The 20,973-nt window shown below is 34.2% G+C and overlaps 1 protein-coding gene across 1 annotated transcript in view; it reads right to left on the bottom strand.

Moving 5' to 3' along the window:
- The window catches only part of LOC118749868, a 126,805-nt gene extending 106,604 nt beyond the window's left edge, over positions 1–20,201 (bottom strand). The window contains exon 1 of the mRNA XM_036484647.1: positions 20,127–20,201. The gene's annotated coding sequence lies outside the window, so the exon portion shown is untranslated. The remainder of the gene's footprint in view (positions 1–20,126) is intronic.
- Between the last annotated feature and the right edge of the window lie 772 nt (positions 20,202–20,973).

The following is a 20,973-nucleotide window of genomic DNA, read 5'->3' as shown; positions in this document are numbered from 1 at the left end:
TATTTAATGTTCGGCTCCGCCCGAACTTAGACTTTCTTACTTGTTGTATATGTGTTGTGTACATGTTTATTTATAAACGTATGTGTTCCTTTTCTTTCGTACGTGTTTTTTGATATATCTGTACTGTTCTGTTTTCGGACGGTACTAGCTCTTACTGCCAATATAGGAGTATTACATATATGTTCATGGGTAACCGCGCTCTTAAAGCTCAGTTAGTCAACGACGTAGCGTACACGTAGGTTGACGTACGTAACGGCATATCAATTTTACTGTTGATAGAGAGAGAGAGAAAAACAACGGCAACGTCACCGCCATGCGGTGGTGAGTTTTCGTTAACACGCGAATCCCATAAGATAGATCGTGTCTGCGTCAACCCACGTCTACGCTACGTCGTTGACTGTTTGTGCTTTTACTCTTTTTCAGCATAAATACACTACTTGGCGTTGAGAGAGCAAATACATTACCTAATCATGGTTGCCACTCGCCAACATTTTTTTCTACCAAAATCACTTAAGAAAAGTTACCAAAAGTTACCTAATCTTCACTACCAAAATCTTCACTTCTTCAGTGAGAAAAAAATATACTGAATAACACTGCTATATTTCATAACAAATATGTATATACTTACAGCCCGGTTCTGTGTACTTAATAAATTCAATATTTTTATAATTTGTCGATTTTTAATTATTTATCAAGAACTCCCAATTCTAGCACAGAAGTTTAAATCTATTTTCTTGATAAATTATCAAGATTAAAAATGCTATTGACAATTATAATAATTTTTTTTAATAGAAAAAATTTTCTAACAAGTAATTACTGCATGTGCCCTTGTTCTCATTTTCGTTGTTGGTGTTTCCGACAGGGTAGGAGTATGATGTAATGTGGAACGATTTTCCATCATCCCTTGTCAAATTTTGTTTGGAGACAAACCGGTTTCGGCGTTGTGCCATTTTCAGTGTAATTTTTCGTTCGGAATGTGCCGATACTTGGACCTGCGACTCACGGAATAATAGCACCGGCACACAAAAAAAGTGGCGGGTGCTTTTAACCGTTCGTTTGACCCGTACAAAATTTCGAGTAAACTGCGAAAATTGCTAATTTTTTTGCTATTTTTTCGGGTTTTCATAATTTACTGTACGTCGAAATATATGTCGGTAGGTGTCGAAATACATGTCGGTAGATGAGTCTGGTAAAAAGAACGCAACATTTTTTTTTACCGGAATAATCAAAACGATTTATCGTCCCGTTTCTGCCTTAACCACGTATCTACAATTTTTGGGAAAACTAATATTACCACTTATAACAGCTCTTTAAGCGTCACACTATTTGAAAATAGAACAAAGACTTAATGAGGATTCTCACTACTGTTAGTGGAACCAGAAATATTAAGTAAAAAATGCGTTTATTGTATCCTAGGGGAAGAAATGAAGCATTTTTTCTTACTCTCTCTCTAAAATACACCTATTGCAGATACGAAGTTAAGGCAGAAGCGGGACGTTATGGACCTTACCAAAAATTAGTTGTGTTTGTTTACAAATTATCCAGTAACTTGCCAGCAACTCTCCAGTATCTTTATTTCTAAGAATTCGCTCTCATAGAAAAAATTTGCAAAAAAGTACGCGAACGCTATTCCAGTAATAGTTTGCACAGCTGATAAATTGGTTTTTTTGGTAAATTCGCAGCAAATTCCTAATAAAAAAATTTTATATTTAAATAGGTTTATTTTGTGAAATTCAACAATAAAAACCCACAAACCGTTTCCTTATTAGTTTAAAAAAACATCCAGCAACATGCGATCAGCTGTTTTTTGTACTCGCAAATTCTTACAAGTAAAAATTTATCCAGTCAAATCCAGTAAAAACTGGCAACTTCAACTGTCATTTTTCGCTCTCTCAATTTCGCCTACTTTGCAAGTTTTTGCGTACGAAAACGCCAAAACATGGAAATTCGTAAAAACTTTTACTGTGTTTTACTGGAAATGAGTAAACAAACGCAACTATTGCCAGATGGCCAGTATTAAAATGTGGAGGGTAGAATTCAAAATTTATCGCAAAAATTCGAAAGTTGTTTTAAAAGTGCAGCCCTTGGTGCTGCCACTGTAGTTCAAATATTTCCAGTATTCTAATATGAGATGACTCTAATGACTAATTTAATCGAAGTAATTTTCTAATTACGCACATTCAAAACATAGTTCATTTCTTTCTAGTTATGCAGATAAATGTTTAGTTGCAAATGTTACCAAAATGAAATAAAAGTTACCAAGTTACCAAACCGTTTAAAAGTTACCAATTTTGGTAGAAAGTTACCAATTGTGGCAACCATGTACCGAATTGCTATTAGTCCACCAAAGTGAGTACACTACTTGCTCTCATCGCGTACGAGAGTTATTTGCTGCTGCCAAAAGCATGGCGCAATAAACAGGTGAAGTAATAAGGCAGCATTCTCTGTTCATTTTCCGACATTCGGCTGCCTTATATTTCACAATGTTGCCTTTATTCGTTGAACGTTTTATGTGTTACTTCTTTGGAAGTATTTGCATATATTTTGGGGGCAATTTGGCCATTTATTATTTGCTTGCAACATTGTTTTTTCTAAAATTTTCCGTTTGAATTTTTGTGGAAAATTGTTATTTGTGATTAAAAATTAATAATGCCTAAGCCAAGCCACGTTTGCAGAAAAACGTGGACTTACGAAGGCGTCCGTTTGTTCCATTCACCAGCGGAACAGGTTAGGCTGAATAAGTTGGATATTTCAAATACTTAATGGCGAAGTCATTTTTGCCACCACCAACCGTTCCGAAAAATTTTCATCCCACAGATATGAAATAGACCTTCCAATAAATGTGAAAAATCTATTTTTTAAGTGTAGGATGCATTTCCGTATAAATTATTTAAATAAGCGCTTGAAAGGCAAAAGGTATAATCGATTAGTCTTTATAAACCTCCCATATTTAAATTTATTTATTTAAACCTTATAACCATTAATCAGGGCTGCCAGACGTTAAGAGTCTAAAATCCGTACAAAGACAAAAAGTGGTGGGTGGAAAATCCATACGAAATCCTTACGCTCAAATTAGTTTGGCGAGCAAAAAAAAAATAGTTTGTACTTAGGTGAATACAAGAATCGTACTTTTAATAACATAAAATAAAGAAACACATATTTCCACTAGTCCTATTTATTGATTGCTTCACAGACAGCGTTATTATTTTTCTGACTAGAGCATGTAAAAAAACTTTTCAGTTGGGTTGTCGACCCTACCGAGTAACAATATACACCCCTATGCTGTAATCCGAAAGTTCGTAGTTACGAATTCGTAGCTCCGTTCCGAAAATTCGAAAATTGGTATGCTGTAATCCGATCGTAACTATCAACGGCGTTACCAACTAAAATAGTGAAATTCGAAGTTCTTAATCAGCTGCTTTGACAGAAACAAATCAAAAGAAATATAATCGCAAGTGAACAGTGAAATTAAAAAAAATTGTTTAATCGTATTTGAAAAAGCTTTTCCTTAATTAAGTAAAATAGAATGGATTCAGTGGCCGGTGCACTTTTGTCTCAGGAGGAAGAACATGCTGCAGTCAACTGTTGCATTAATATACAAAGGAGATTGCTACGAGACAGTTCTGATCCATTTACCTTAAATGATAAATATATGTTCCCTCTTTTTAAGGGCGTTCATTCAACTAAATGTTGTGTTGCTTTAAATCTTGCAACGCTTTCCCAAAATTCCACCACATCCTCTTTAACTATTACAAAGCCTCGGGCAATGTCCGGCCTTTCGCTCATGCTTTCCACCAGTTTTTCGTATTGCGAGCGATTTGTTGTGATTGTCGACATGATAATTTTGTAAACATTTAATAATACATTGGTTTTTATTCACACTTCAACTTAAATACATATTTTTGCGTTTCCACACTTAATTTTATTGATATTTTAAAAGAATTCGCTTCGGTCCGACACCAGTTGCTCTTCGTAGAAAATTTCCGACAAATACATACAAATTACAGCTACGTCGGATTCAGGCATACCAACGTTACGAATTTCGAAGATGGTCTCCGAATTTCGAAATTACGATACGGCAACGCGGATTACAGCATACCAATTTTAAGATTCGTAGCAAAATCGAATCTACGACGGATTACAGCATAGGGGTGATAATGTTTGAAGCGATGGTCTAAGTTGGAAAGAAAGTTAGGGTTGTTATACATAATTTTAAAGGCCTATAAATCCTCTTCTCACGTTTGATTTGTAAAATCGGGTGAAAAATGGTCAAGCTGTTAATAGATAAGTCCCTCAAATACGAAAATAGCGGATTTTTTTAATAAAAAAATGGAAGGTTCAGGAACTATAACGAAACTATGAGATAAGTGCAAAACAGGCAAATTTTTACAATATTTACATTATGAAAAAACTCGAAAAATCCGTACATCTTGACGCAAAGCTAAAAATCCGTACAACCATTTTCACCCCTGAAAATCCGTACCGTACGGAAAAATCCGTACATCTGGCAGGGCTGTCATTAATATCACGTGTTGCGTTTTTGTGTTCACGTTGCTCATTTCATGTATCTAATTTCATCTCTTCATAAAATTATCAAGATTTGTCTATGCATCCGTCGGTGAGTCCTTGGAAGTATTCTTTGCGCAAAATCTTTTTTACTAATTTCACCATTTTGAAAAGTGTTTTTGCCTCAATACATCGAATTTTACGGCATTAACTGTCACTTTTTATTGGTTACTGCATTGGCTACTTTTATTAAGATTTTTGTATGCATTTGTCGGTGAGTCCGTGAAGTATTATTTGTGAAAAATGTTTTTTACTAATTTCCCCATTTTAACATATTTTTTTGCATAAAAATATCAGTTTGTGCGGCATTAACATGGTGTTTTGAAACCGTAGTTGGACCTTTCATCTAGAATGATATAGACACTTCTCAATCTGGGTGGTCTTCGGTACCTATGTTCTTGATTGCCATTCTTTGTGTAAACTATTCCGTAGATTTAGTACATCATATTACTCTTATTAGCGTCAAAATATTTATTTAAGTTCCTAATTATTATTTATTACATTGGCTGTAAATCATTAAAGCTCTTTGTTATTATTAGTGCTTGTCTTTCAATACTAAACTAGAGTGCCAGTTACTGTCGAAATTCGACAGTTTTTCTAACTTAACACGTAGCGATACTTATACAGTACAAATTAACTAACCGGAAAATCTTCTGCTAAAACGTAACTAAATTTTTTTTATCTGAGAAGGTCTTTGGAGGGCTTCGGCTGGACTTGGAATTGACCCGATACATTCAAGTTTATCGATTAATTTCAATGATTTGATACATATCGATAGTTCGATGAATTTCAAGAACAATAAAATTCGATAACTCAACAAAATTTCTTAACTCGACCAATTTCGATAACTGTGAAATTCGATGGCTCGATAAATTTCGATGACTCAAAAATGTAAAAACTTTGGATACCTTTATAAATTTTTACTTTTGACATCGAAAACTATCTAAACATTTTGATAACTCGTTACACTCTGTTAAGACGATTAAATTCGATAAGCAGTGATAAATCGATAAGCTTACATAACCTGGAAATTTCGATAAATCGATATATTTTGAAAATTCCATAAACTTCGCTTTGTTGAGCCAACCAATTTCAGTAGATCAATAATTATCGATAACTCAGTATTTTGAAAGAACTCCATGCATTACGACACCTCGATAAATAATGATAATTCAATATCGATAACTTGATACATTTCTTTAACTGTACAAATTTCGATAATCATACACGTTTTTATAGCTGTCCGTAAATTTGGACAACTAAGTTTCTGTGTCTATAAATTTTGACAACTCAGTAAACATTGATCAGTTTGAATAATTCGATACGTTGCGATAAGCATGGATAAATTTCGTTAATTATAAACTTCGATGATTCGATAAATTTCAATAACCTTTAAGGCTGATTTTATTTCGATTCCTATCGGAAAATTTCAACTCTTTTAACCTAATTCTTATGTGTTTCTCATTGTCTCCATTTTCGCCTTTATCTTCACTTTTGCCTTTTTTTGTCTTCATCGTTATCACTTGTTTCTTCATCTTCATATTATCTTTACTTCAAAGTTTAATTTCAAAGACGAAGTAAAACAAAATGCGAGACAGCTTAAATTGAACAGGTTGCAAAAACAACCATTCACAAATATGGAAATTTTTAAACGAAAATTTTCAACCAATTTCGAAACTATAAAAACTCTCCTCATCTACAGAAAATTACCTTCGCAACGGTGATTTTGGTTTTGAAATCGGTAACTTAACCTTGGTCTTCATCTTTGTTTTTATCTTTCACATCTTTGCTTATATCCTTTTCTTTTTCTATTCACGTAGATGAGATGAGGTGCAATGACGTCATGTCATGTGTTGTCATATCCTCTGATGTCATGTCATATGATGTCATACCATATGATGCCATATCATGTGATGCCACGTCATGTAATGCCATGTCATGTCATACGATGTCATATCATGTGATGTCAAGTCATGTGATGTCATGCCATATAATGTGATGTCATATCATATAATGTCATGTCACGTGATATCGTGTGATGTGATATCATATTATGTGATGTAATATCATGTGATGTCTCTTCATATCATGTTATAAAATGTGATGTGATGTCATGTAATGTAACAATATCCATAAACATATGTATAGAAAAATAAAACGATTGTAAAATCGATTAATTCATCGATAAATATAACAATCATCAGTACCGATTATCGTACATACCGTTAACAATATAAATGAATAAAAAGATAACAAAATCAATTATTTAATCGATTATTATACCGCTAACAATATCCATTATTGTATCGATAACAATATCGATTATTATATTGATTATTATATCGATTACAATAGCCGTTATTGCAATATCGATTATTATATCGATAAAAATATCGAGTTTTATATCGATAACAATATCGAACTTCATCTTCATCCTTTTCTTCATATTTATCTTTATTTTTGCATATTCCTTTTCACCTTTACCTTAAAGTGTTTAAATTTACTTTGATCTTCGTTTTTGCCTGTACCTCTAGGCATCTTTGTTTTTGTTTTTATTCTCATACCGCTAAACCGCTGAGAACTACTTCCATGTGGATTATTCCCCTTGAGTTTGACAATTTACTCCCAACCAACCAACTACCGCTAAAGAAGTTTCACTTCATAAATTCAAGAAATGTTCTTACCCTTTCAGTTACCCTTATTCTTATGTATCTGTCATTGTCTCCATTTTCGTCTTTATCTTCACTTTTGTCTTCTTTTTTTTTTACTTCATCGTTATCATTTATTTCTTCATCTTCATATTTATCTTTATTTCATAGCTTAATTTCAAAGGTGTAGTGAAACAACAGGCGAAACATGTCAAATTGAACATGTTGCAGCAACATCTATACACACAATTCGAAAATGTTTAAACGACGGTTTTGGCCGTAATTTTCAACCAATTGTGAAACCATCTACGTAAAAATGCCTTTCCAACGGTGTTCTTGGTTTTGAAATCGGTTCGGTAGAATCGCCAAACGAACGGGGACAAAATTTATGTTAGATTATTAATATATAGATACAAGCGTAATGCAGCGTTCATGCTGACATTAAAAAGCCTATTTAGCAACTTCGAACACTAGTTTTTCGAAGAGTGTTCACGGTGTCGCATTTAGTAAGTGTACATTTACGCGAGTTCGAAACTCTGAATACATACATACATATTAAAGGTCTGCATTGGAATTCAGTTTGCTTCACTGTGAAGTTTTCTTCGAATATGTAAACTACTCATACTCTAACAAAAAGGGTATCTAAGGAAGAGAAGTGAAGATATTGAGCGCTGTATACATAAAAAAGTACTCAAACAAATTATGTTCCGAAAAAAAGAGGAACATAAATCAGCAGTACCATGCTCTTAAACTTCCACAAAAAAGATGTTCCTTCACAAGTATTACGTTGCCGGTCAATTACCTGCACTGGCTATGCGCGTGTTTGGCGAAGTGCGGCGTCAGCACATTCACTTTAGTTAACTACCCCCTCCTTTAAACATCTGCATCCCGCAGATGAGTCGATTTTTGAAGAGTATCTTTGGTGTGGGTCGTTGGCTGATCCTGATCTGTTGTTTGGTTTAGCCTAGGAAAGTTCATTGTAGTCGTAAGTTTTTTCCAGATGATGTAGCATATGGCTGTCAGGATTGTCAAGGCAATAGCGTCACAAATTACGGAGAAGTGAAAATTATTGCCAAGTTGCTTTAGATGGTGAATATTTTCTCCAGATTTAAATTCAACCCATCACTTGTAACGTTTACCAAAGCGGGTGGCAAAGCCTGCACTGTGAGTACTGATTTGCTGGTGAACGTTTGATTTCGCACCATGACCGTTTCATTAATTAGTAAAATAACGTATGTTCCATTGGGGTCCGCGGAGTAGTTCCTCCCCTTCAATGGTCCTTGAAAGTTTGTAGTAAATATTGTTGCAGCGGTGATCATCTCAACAATCATGTGTTGTCTGGCATTTAGCATCGCCGCCCTTTACTAATCTAGCCAGGCATCCGTCTTCAGGAAGTTTCGTTAAAGATTTGGGTAAGCAGACTGTTGTATTGCTAATCGAAGGACAATTCTCGTTCAGTCCGAACGTTTCTTCTTCGTTTACCAGAATCTTCTTGTAATTAAGTTCAACGTGTTGTCCCCATATGACAGGGGGGTGTTATTAAAAGTCGGTAGCTGTCTGGTTTCACTTTTGGATTTGATAGTACGTATAAAAGGATACTACCGTTTGAATACACGAAAGCCGATCCATATTCTATAGCTTCGATGGTATTTTGATATGGCAGCGAATCTTCTTCTATTAAAAGTCTTTGTACTTCGTCTCGATCAAGTAAGTTTGTGTTTATGATACCAGATTTTGCCATTTGGCATGCCTGCACGATCTCTGATACCTGTTCCTTCAGGATTAGAACTTCGCTTAAGTCCAGAAGCTCCAAATTATCTTCGCCAATATTTTTATACCCGAGCGCACTTGTGCACAAGGGTATTATAACTTTGTTCACATAACGGTTGTTTGTAACAGGCAAAACGAATCAAGATAGATATAGACAAATGTATACATAAATGATCAGAATGAAAAGAGAAATCGATTAAGCGGTGACTGTCTGTCCGTCCGTCCGTCTGTGCACACGATAACTCGAGTAAAAATTGAGATATCTTAACGAAACTTGGTACATGCACTTCTTTTGGGCGTAGAACGGCGAAATCGGACAATAACCACGCCTACCTCCCATATAACTGTAATTTTCAGAAATACGAAAACTGCGATATTTTAGTTACTACTAATTCACTCAAAATTGAGATTTAGGATAACTTTTAGACGAAAAATAAGAATATTAAAATTTTTTGGAAAATGGGCGTAGCCACGCCCACTTATAGTTACATGTGTATATCTTGGTAACCGCTGCACCGAATTCTTCCAAACTTAGCACAGTTGTTGACCCTGGTACAGCATACCAAATGGCCGAAACTTTTTAAAATCGGACAATAACCACGCCCACATCCCATATAACGGTAATTTCGAGAAATACGAAATGCTCGACAAATCAGTAAATATTAAAGCTAATTTATTCAAAATTGATGCTTGCAACAACTCTTCACCAAGAAATACGTTTATGGTAAAATTTTGGAAAATGGGCGTGGCACCGCCCACCTATGATCACATATATCTACCTCGTTAACCGTTCTAGCAATTTGTACCAAACTCGGCATGGTTATTGTGCTTGCCACATAAAAGAAAACCGTTGAAAATTGTTGAAATCGGACTAAAATTACGCCCGCTTTTCATATAACGGTAAATTTCAGAAATGCTTGAAATTTCAGTATTTCGAAATTTAAGGATGCTAGTTTACTTAAAATTTTTACACCCGCTTATCATGTAGCGGTAGCTTTCGGAAAGGTGGAAAACATATATTTAATACTTGCGCCGGGTATTTAATGTTCGGCTCCGCCCGAATTTTGACTTTTTTACTTGTTGTTTATAGCGTTGATGTGTAGCATCATTTCATTTGCTTTCTTTACATACGCAACTACAGGTATATGAGCATGAGTGGTTATTTTTTACTTTTTTTGGTATATCTTTTTTAAGTTTTCATTTAAACACAATTTCGCGATGGAACATTGTTCTTTATACAAAACAAACAAATGTAACACCTCGAGGGATTTGCTTATATACCAAAAACATCCTTTGAGTGGGACAAAATGTAGACGGCGCACTATAGGAAAAACACGATTTTTTTTTCAAAATCGTAGATATTCGGTTAGAAAAGAGATAATGGAATGAAAATTTTTTAACGTGAAGATAAATGATCATATAATGTAGGAAAAAAAATTTAACTTTTTTTGAAATTTTAGATTTTGGCTCCCATTCTGTTAGAAAACACTATATTTAATACACCGTTAGCACTGTTTCTGAAAGATGTATCTTTATTTTATCTTAAGACTCGATTTTTGGGGCATTGGATGCTGTACCCGAGTGGCCAGATTGGAAAAAGGAAAGCTTCCTTTAAACGCTAATAACTCGTAAACTATCGGCTTTCACAATAAATTTCTATAACAAAAATGGTTGTACTGGTCGATATCTTTACGAAAGTGCAGCATTTAACACTTTAATGCAGGGGGTCCCAAAATTTTTTCACCTCGGCACCCTTGGTGTGCTAAAAAAATTTCGCAGCACCCCTACTCTTCAAATGTCTACGAAAACAAGAAAACACAATGCAAACTTTATGCTCCTTTAGCTTTAATGTGAGGACTGAAATTGTTTTGATGATTTCATTATTTCCTTTAAGTTTATTGGTAGCTTTGACAATTTTACCCTGAAATCATTTGCCGCTGAAAGCTTGCTTTTGTATTTGTTTTTAACCGACTTCACAAAAAGGATAAGGTTATCAATTCGTCGTAATATTTTTTTTATTATTTTTTTTTTTTTTATGTATGTTACCGAGTAACTTTGGACCACGTTAACCGATTACTATAATTCTTTTTTAAAGGAAAGGTGTTACCTAACAGGCGGTCTAATTTGGTTTAAATCCGATCATTGGATCATGAATAGATTAACGATGATCTTAAATTCTTAGATGGGAATTGAAATCGGTATAGTTTTTTTTGCTTAAAACTTACTTGTTTATGTAAGCATTTGTTGAAAATGCAGTCTCATATAGATATGTAAAAGTAAGGCCCCTATTATAAGTTGCATTCGACTGTGGTCGAAAGTGCTGATCGAACGAATTTTCATTTGGTATTATGACGCTCATTGTGAATTTCGCTCGTTTAGGTTGTTTACAATAGTATATTTTTCACCGCTGAGAAGTTTTGTTCACAAATCGAGCAAACTAAATACAGTGAAACCTCCCTTGGGCGGACACTCACCGTCAGTCATTTTTTGTCCGCCCAAGAGAGGTGTCCGCTTAATGGAAGGGAAGCTTATTTTAGAACTTTTTAATGTTTTAATTATTTGAATAGTCACTATTTCTTATTTGAAGAAAATATATTGATATTACATCGTTCAAACAAAAATGTGCATGCATTTTTTCAAAAGTGCATATTTCATTTATGTGCGTAAGTACATATTAAGTATCTAATAACAAAATAAAAATAAATATTACATTTCAGTCCATAAACTACATAAAACCATGGATTCATACATAAAAAACTGGGAAATTGTCGATTGACGTAAGTTTTATTTTGTAATTTTTTTCAGTGTCACTACCTTTTTCATCAATAGTTTTCATGTTTTTATCAGTAACAAAATCCAACCAGATATCTAAATTTTCGGTCCATGTATTTATTTCTATCTATTGTTATAAATTCATCAGAATTGGAACTGGATTCTCCAAGGGTTTCTGATAATTCAAATAACGAACCTAAACCACTGCGCAAACCAAACTAAATGTGTGCATAAAAATCCCTTTTTATACGTGAAGTCCCCCTTTTCCATTTAGTAGTCCGCCTATGAGAAGTTCGCGTCCGCTCAACGGAGGTTTTTGTTTGATTTGTAATGAAAAGAAATCTTAATGTCCGTTGATAAGAGGTTCGCGTCCGCTCAATAGAGGTTTTTGTGTCAATTTTATGCAAAATAACTGTCCGCGTCCGGCCAAGAGAGTGTCCGCTTAAGAGAGAGTAATTTGTTCCGAAATTTAAACTTAAAACTTGGTATAGGAAAAAATGTCCGCCCAAGGGAGATGTCCGTCTAATAGAGGTGTCCGTTAGGAGAGGTTTCACTGTAGTCTGCTTATACACATGTATGTAAATTTGTGCAAATTAAGATGAAATAAAGAAGAAAGCGGGTTTATAAAACGTGGTAAAAATGAGTAGAACGGAGTTCTGGTTCAACAATTCGTCAGAGTATAAGAGCTTGGTAAACTGGCCAGGAGTGGAAAATATTTAAGAGGGTTTAAGTGTAGTCTTTCAAATACATTTTCACATAAAATATATTTAAGAAATTTGTCTACAGATTTATTAAAAACTTCCGACTGTCTAAAGAGGCGTTTGTGAGCCAAATATATTTAAAATATTTTAAAACTATCAACAGCTTACGATTTTGTTCTCAGAGATCGTGCCAACTGAGTATTGGGATTTTCTTTCACAAGTAAAACCAGCCTTTCGAGCTTGTGTTTTATATTAACGACGTCAGAACTGCATGAAATTAATAAAAATTGTTTAAAATTAGTGTCTAGCCGCCATAAAGTAAAAAACAAATGCAAAATCATACATTTTTCACAATTTTCTAAGACTTCGCCGATGGTGTACATCGAAAGCGAAATTCTGTTCGACAGAAAATTCGGTACTGAACGAAAATTTCGACACGGTTGCATAGCTCATAATTTCACTTTCGATGTTCGATCGTCGATAAGCATAATAAGGGCCTAGAAATCACTAGTATTTTTAATGTAATCTTGCCAAGAGCAATCTTTTCTGCATACACTTCCACCCAGACCTCTCTTGGCACCCTTCGTAGTATTTTATAATCAAAGTGCTGCCTTCACTGATGTGCAGAAGGTTTTCAAAAGCTTAATTGGTCATCTCAGTAGGTTTACTTTTCGGGCCACATGAAAACGGGTTTGTTATCCAGCTGAAGCCATCCTCAGAGTCAATGTTGGGAAAATATTCGACAATGGTTTTTTCTAAACCTTCCAAGTTAACGCTGGTAATGCGCGTTGACGTTAAGAAGATAATTTTCACAGCCAATTTAACGAAAGCAATTTAAGTGATAAATGATTTTAATTTTTTGAATCTCATATGGAAATCGATGGTGAAACCGGCTGTTATCAATTTTCTTTTTTTTACTTTGTTTATTTATGGGGGTTTTCATGCAAATTGCTAGAAATACTAAAATATACATGTCACCAATAAAAAAATCAAGACATGCTAGAAAAAACCAGAGATGTATTTTAGTTTCGCAGGCCTCTGTTATCTTCGCAGCGTCATCCAATACGGGTTTGAAATCTAGTGGCGGCATCTTCCTAGTCGCCAGGGAATACCGAGGGATCATACAGTCACTTCTCGTGGCGTTTTCTGCCTCTTGCTTCATCCTAGACATCGCTCCTTTCGTTTTCCCAACCACCGCAAATATCCGCACACTTACTCCATTTCAAACCATTGTTCTCTACAAATTTGTCGAGGCTTCGTCCTTCTTCGATTTGCATTGCGAATGGGTACCTCACTAACACGAAAAGACTGCCTCTAAAATCGTGTTGATTCGCTCTTTGAAAGTGTGATTGTGAAGTTCCAAAGAATAAGAAATATATACACGTGCGCGAAGCTGCTGCGCTTGTTACGAGAACAGACCAGCCAGCAAAAAATCCGAAAACTTATCCAAAAACGGGAAAAAAGTGGATGAAACGCGGACTAGGTCTACAAAAGTACCGAAAGTAGTTGTGAAAAGGGTACGTTTTCGGCTATTTTTCTGAAAATTTTCTGATTAAAGTTTACGTTGACAATACGTACTGGGGAACTACGCTTAAGAGCGAAATATCCCTTTTCTGCAAGCTATTTGTGTTGTGTATGGGGTTCGACGAGCCGCTGAAGGTAATTTTAATAAAAATCAAAATTTTTTGATTTTCTGGCCGCCATGTTGAAGTTTGATCAAACCGCTTGCGTTGTGTATGAAAAGTCTAAAGAATTTATCCGCACCACTAGTATACTCTAGCCACTAGCGGCACCCCAGGCATATGGGGTGCCGCGTCACCCACTTTGGGAAAGCCTGCTTTAATGCGGAGTCTGTCATATATGAAACGCTTTTTAACCTTTTCAAGGCATAGGCAAAACGGTTCTCAATATGTTTTCAACGTACTTTTTATTTATTTTCCTAATTTTTTATTTATTTTTATTTTTAATATTTTTAATTTTTTATTTTTTATTTATTTTTTATTATTTTATTATTTTACTATGTAGAAATTTTCTACGATTAATATCTACGTCAACATGAGAAAAAGCACGTTCAAAAGCATATTGAGAACCTTTTTCCTCTTCCTTGAAAGGGTTAAAAAGCGTTTCTTGTATTACTGACTCTGCATTAAAGGGTTAAATGCTGCACTTTTGTAAAGATATCGACCAGTATATATAAATTTTTTTGTGAAAGCCGATAGTTAACGAGTTATTAGAGTTTAAAGGAAGCTTTTCTTTTTCAATCTGGCCACTCGGGTACAGCATCCAATGTCCCAAAAATCGAGCCTCAAGATAAAATAAAGGGAAATCTTTCAGAAATAATGCTAATGGTGTATTAAATACAGTGTTTTCTAGCCAAAATCCAAATTTTCAAAAAAAGTGACATTTTGAACGGTATTTTGAGGGTTAAGTTATTGTTGTTATATTTTCTCTATAGTTTTCCTATATTGTATGATCACTTATCTCGACGATAAAAAAAATTTTTATTCCATTATCTCTTTTCTAAGCGAAGATCTACGATTTTGAAAAAAAAACTCGTGTTTTGCCTATAGTGCGGCGCACAGTGATATTTGATACCCTTTTTTGTACCCATTATTTAAAAAATTAGTATATTCATATTAATTTAAGTCTACAGGGGTTTTTGAGGTCGCTGAATTCGAATCTGAAGTCAAAATAAAAAGAACCAAAATGGCCGATCCAATGTGGCCCCTAAAATCTTAAACACAATAATTTTGTTAAAAATAATAATAAGAATGGCTTAGTTTTATATTATTTAAGAGTTATTGGGGTCGGCAAATTCGAATCTGAAATCAAAATAACTAAAAACAACATGACGCCTGAAATTAATAGAAATATGTTGAGTTTGAAAAATATTTAACAAATTCACGTAAAATCGAGTTATATTTGGTTTTTTAAGTTTGTATTTAAAATTCTTAAATAAAATGCTATTGCTAAATATAAAATAATCATGTTGGCGTGTATCTTACATGAAATTGGTCGAAAAAAAATTTATTTAAAAAATCATTTTCAGAAAAACTTTCAATATTGTATGGTACCAAATCGTGTCTTAAACAAAAGGTCGGGCACTGCCCTGTCGAAGAAGACACCATTTGACAAAATTGAGCATACCATTTTTACTTTTCAGACCTCCGCGTCAACTAACACTTTCACACTGATCATACAAAGGGACCTGTCTTGGACATATTTCGATAGCTGAAACATCATTTTAGCCAATCCAATAGAATAAAACTCCAAAATCGATACTTTATTTTTGGACTTATGTGCACGAATTTAAGACAAAGTATCACTGTGCGGTGCCGCTTTCCAATTTTGTTTGGGAAACAACAACACCACAGATTTTACGCTTAGAAAATATCTCAAAAGGAGGTCTACATTTTGGAACGAACTGTAAGCATATCATACCATCAGAAAACAAACAAGTATATTTGCTTACAATGAAGTCGAACAAATAATTAAATACAATTAAAGTAATCGAAAATAGTCAAAATTAATCACCAAATTAAATCAATTATTTATTTTAATTATTTTTGATTACCGTTGATTGTTTTTTTAATTAAAAATAATCATGATTGTTTTTTGATTATTTCTAATTAAAATCGATTACTAATTTCTCCGTTATAAACACTAATTGAATTAATCATTACGATTACCCAACCGATGCAATCGTTTTGATTAGCAATCGTAATCCAATGTTAACAGGTCTGCATGGAACAAACAAAAGTTGCCGTTCCTGTTCGCAGCATATAACAGAGAATATTGTTTTGAGTTTTATCTTCAGTTGAGATTTCTGCATTATCATCAGTGTTGCCAGAACTTTTTGGACGAACCGGCTAAATTGGCAAATAAAACCGGCTAAAAACGGCTAAAATGTTTCAACTAAATTTCACATGTTTTATTTAAATAAGTCATGAGTAAAAAGACTATTTCTTGGAGAGAAGTTACGAATTCGAGCCGGAAAAAATTTTGCCAGCAAGAATTTGCAATTAGGAAAAACATATGATTGTGGCACATGGTTGGAGTTTTTTCGACGATAATTTGAATACACAAGATCGTTAAATTTAAAAATTTACAAACTGGAGCTATTTTAAAATGAAAAATTTAAGTTAATACTTGTTTACTTAATTAATTTAGTTAACTCCAATGATTTGAAAGGTACTCGGAAGAAAAACAAAACTGTATTCTTAATCGCAATGCAATCTCAACTAGAGTCGATATAGTAAACCGGACAAAGAAATTGAAACGTATGTTGAAGAAAGTCGGGGTGACAAGATATATACACGTAGATCCTGTTTTTTGCCCCTCTGAAAGAATTTTAAAAATTCTATACAAATTTCTTTTGTTTGAAATACAACCGTGGACACTAGCTGGCAAAAAGCTTGCAAATTTGCGTTCGTACAGAAAATTGCAAGTTTCTCTACATGAGAGAGAATTTGGGAGCATTTTTTCTTACTATCTGATATTTTGAGTGATAATTCTCGCTGGATTTTCGACGAACAAACCTATTGTCTTCCCTACAAGGCCTTTTCAGACTGACCGATTCTCAATACACTCAAATAGAAACCAATACACATAAAAAACGCTGTAAAAATTTCCCTTAAATTTTAAGGCAGTAAAACAACGACCTTTAGTTAACATCAACCGAGGCCATATGTTGACAAGGGATGCAAAATCACAGTTACACAAAAGAACCGGTCAGATTTTTCAGAATTCCCTTCAATTCTGATGTAAAATATGATGCCAAAAGACTGCAGATTTCCCATTTAGATGACCGGTCATATGACCGGCAGCTGTCTCGTAGGATTCCCAGAGAGTTTTGATTTGCATAGAAATTTGTGCTCTTTTATTTTCATTTTGACTCACTTCAGTGTTGGTTCCTTTAATTCAAGTTGGCATTCGGTTTTTGGAAATTAAATAATTTCTCAGCAAAAAAGTTTGTTTAAAAAAATACATACATATGTGTACATAGTGCTTGAAAATATCAAATTTTTCCTTACGTTAAACCTTTGGGAGTGGGCAAAAATGATGTTTTGTAATTTAGGCAGATTCGGTTTTTGGAAATTAAATAATTTCTCAGCAAAAAAGTTTGTTTAAAAAAATACATATGTGTACATAGTGCTTGAAAATATCAAATTTTTCCTTACGTTAAACCTTTGGGAGTGGGCAAAAATGATGTTTTGTAATTTAGGCAGAATCGAATATGCGCTATCTGGGAAGACAATATCTAAATGTAATATTTATTCGGTTTGTTGGCACTATATCCAAACACAAACGGATCTTAAGTGTCTTAACAGTGATACAATTTCTTATTTTCTAAGTTTGCGAATAAAAGTTCACACTTAAAATTAAGACATTTATACCAAACATTTTATGAAGAAAATCCCTTCTTCGTTCAAAATAAAAATTACCAAAATCGGCCCAATTTCATACAACCCTGCCTGACATGAAAATTTTCTCCACCATAAGGCTTTTAGCCATTTCTAACAGATTTTGGGTCGCTTTGTCAAAAATGGAAACATATGTACATATTTGAAATTTAAGAAAACAAGGCAAATAGCAAAATCGGCTAAAAACGGCTAAATTTTCTGCAAAACGGCTAACAAATCGGCTGCCGGCTAAATCGAAATTTCTCCGGCTGTTTGCTATCGCAACCGGCGAAACCTAGCCAGAAAACGACTAAAATGGCAACACTTATTATCATCACTTGCTTCACTAAATCCGAATGTGGATTTCGTTTACGAAGACAAAGCGAACATGTGGTATGAAATAGTGATGTAAAAATATGTATAATTATTTTACCTACTCTCAGACTTCTAAATTTGAACGTATACTCGGTACAAGCAGGTGGGATGCATTGCTCAATAAAAAGGTGAAGTAATAAAACAGCTTCCCTCTTTTTTTCTAACATTCGGCATTGACATTCAAATTTTATAGAGAAATTTTCAAATAAGGCAGTGTCAAAATCTTTCTTCTCACTCTAACACCAGGCGCACTTTGCATCCGATAGGCCGACCGATTTCGGCCGAACAATTTGGCCGTCCGAACTGATGCGCACACTTAACCATTTTTCGCAGTCCATTTTGGTTCTTTTCACCTGACATCGGACGAGAAAAACAAACATGTTTGAATTTATCGTCACTGACGGACGTCAACGGCCGATGTCGGTTCGGTTATCAGTTTATGTGTGAGAGCGCTCAAATAATCACAAGTGTTTATTCATATCGCATATAGCCGATATCGGCCGAGCAGAATTCGGCCGATGCCGGCTGCAGTGTGCGCGTAGCGTAATATTACTTCACCTGGTATAACTCCGCCATGGGTGGGGTGCAATAACACCATACGGAATAATTCCAATTACTTGGTCATTAAAAAATAGTTTCAGAAGTGAACAATGGCATTTTATTATTACTATTTTTTCTAAACGGTTATAAAGCCACCAAGCATTACCGCACACAAGGGGTGGGTTTTGGGGTTCAAACCCCCCCTAAAGCTAATAACCTCAAATACAATCTGTATCTTAAAGCTAAGAATCCAGCTCTCAAGGAAATTATAAGAAATATTTATTATAATTTCTGTTGCTTGAAAAAGCGCTTTGTTTTTGCTGTAAATTTTCATGAGGGAATAAATATACGAGCATTTTTTTTTTTGAGAGATGCAAACTGATTTAAGAAATTTTGGTAAAAGAAAATTTCTTTTCCATTTCTCGTCCGTCGTTTTATATGAATTTTTCATTTTTCTTGAGAGTTCAGTTAATTTTTTCGGTATTTGAAATATTAAAAAAATTTAGCAATCGTGAAAAATCACCATCTCTATCGAAAATCAGAAATCGAAAAAATGAACATAGAAGTGCAAAATTTCATGGAATCAATAAATTTATTTTTACTGACTCTTTTTTAAAATTTTTTATTAGGTACTTTTGAAAGTTGAGCACATCTTGAGTTTATAGAACTTTTTATTAAGCAAGTAGTTTTTAAGGAAAGAACACAACCGACTTCAATTCTCATATTCAAATTTAGGGGTACCGTTAATTTCTTCATGATCCAATCATCGGATCTCTAAAACAAATTACGAGACGAACCTTGAGGTACTATCTTTCTAATAAAAAAAGGATTATTGAAAACGGTTCACGTGGTCCAAAGTTATGTATTCCGGCGAGATGATAACCTCCCTTTTTTTTGAAGTCGGTTAAAAGCGTTTGAGTTCTGTTAATCTGTAAATAAAGTGCCTTTTATGAATTTTAAAACGTTTATTTTTTTATTACATGCTGTACATAAAACTTGCATAAATGTATATTAAAGAGGGTATTATCTGAAGCAAATTTTCAGTATTTTCCGGTGATATATCTTCAGAAATATAAAACCCCCCCTATATATTCCTGGGTGCGCCCCTGCCACCAAGGCATAATTGCGAAAGGAGGAGAGTGGGCGGAAAACGCGAGCGCGACGTCGAACGCGGCGCGGCGCGCGAACGCGGACTGCCGCGACACTGGGCACTTTCAAAATTGTATACTTGTCCACCACATGATGTCTGTTGACTCGCACATTAACATAATCAGATTTATGGATTGAGTTCAAATCATTGCTTACTCACACACATAGATACATACATGCATCACATAGTTCTCGTCACCCACCCAATGAAACCGCTGTTGCTTCGTGATTGTTTGCATGTCACCCGTCATGTGCTATCGCTGCCAATGCTGACGCGACATTTTGCGAAAGCAAAAATATGAAATCACTCAAAACCTACCTTAAATCAGATATTCTTCAAAATCAAAATCAAAATATATGATTAACAAATGTTTTTGTATTAAAATATTTTTTTTCAGAGTTCTTTTTAATTAAATTTTTCATTAAACATTTTAACTTCAATTTTATTCAAATTTTTATTTAAGTACAGTAAAACCCGCTTAAGCACCTCACGAAAAATTTCAGCTTTTTGAGGTACTTAGGCGGGTTGGGTACTTAAAAGAACCCGCTTAAGTACCTCGATGCGGGTACTTAAGAAAACATAATTACTCATGTAGTTACATCTTCTTGTTAACTTACATAAATACTTGAATAATAACATTTAATGAAGAATACATTGTTTAAAACCAAAGTCGTAGCATAATTTAAACACATAAACAAGTAAAGAAAAACCCTATTAAAAAAATATTTAGTGCAATGGTCTGTTATTTTTACAAGAATTAAAATGTTTAAAAAGTCAGGGTTGGACATATCATTTTGTACCATATTCAAATGATATTGCTTGTCACTTATGTTTATTTATTAATTCTTAAGGTTTTTCGATAAATTAAAATGCAATTCATTCCCTAACAAATACCATATAAACCTAAGCTTAAGATTTTGTAGAACACTTAAAAAAAAATCATCATAATTTCAAACTTTTTTCTCAGAAGTGTTTTTTGAGTATACAGTTTTATAGTATGTACATTCAATTTTAGTGCAATAATGTGCAAGTTTCAAGTGGTTAAAAGT

The sequence above is a fragment of the Rhagoletis pomonella genome, unplaced genomic scaffold, assembly GCF_013731165.1.
Source record: "Rhagoletis pomonella isolate Grant_MI unplaced genomic scaffold, Rhpom_1.0 Rhpom_scaffold_00071, whole genome shotgun sequence".
Lineage (NCBI taxonomy): Eukaryota > Metazoa > Arthropoda > Insecta > Diptera > Tephritidae > Rhagoletis > Rhagoletis pomonella.
Note: the sequence above shows the minus strand (reverse complement) of the source record. Positions and strands in the feature narration are given on the sequence as shown.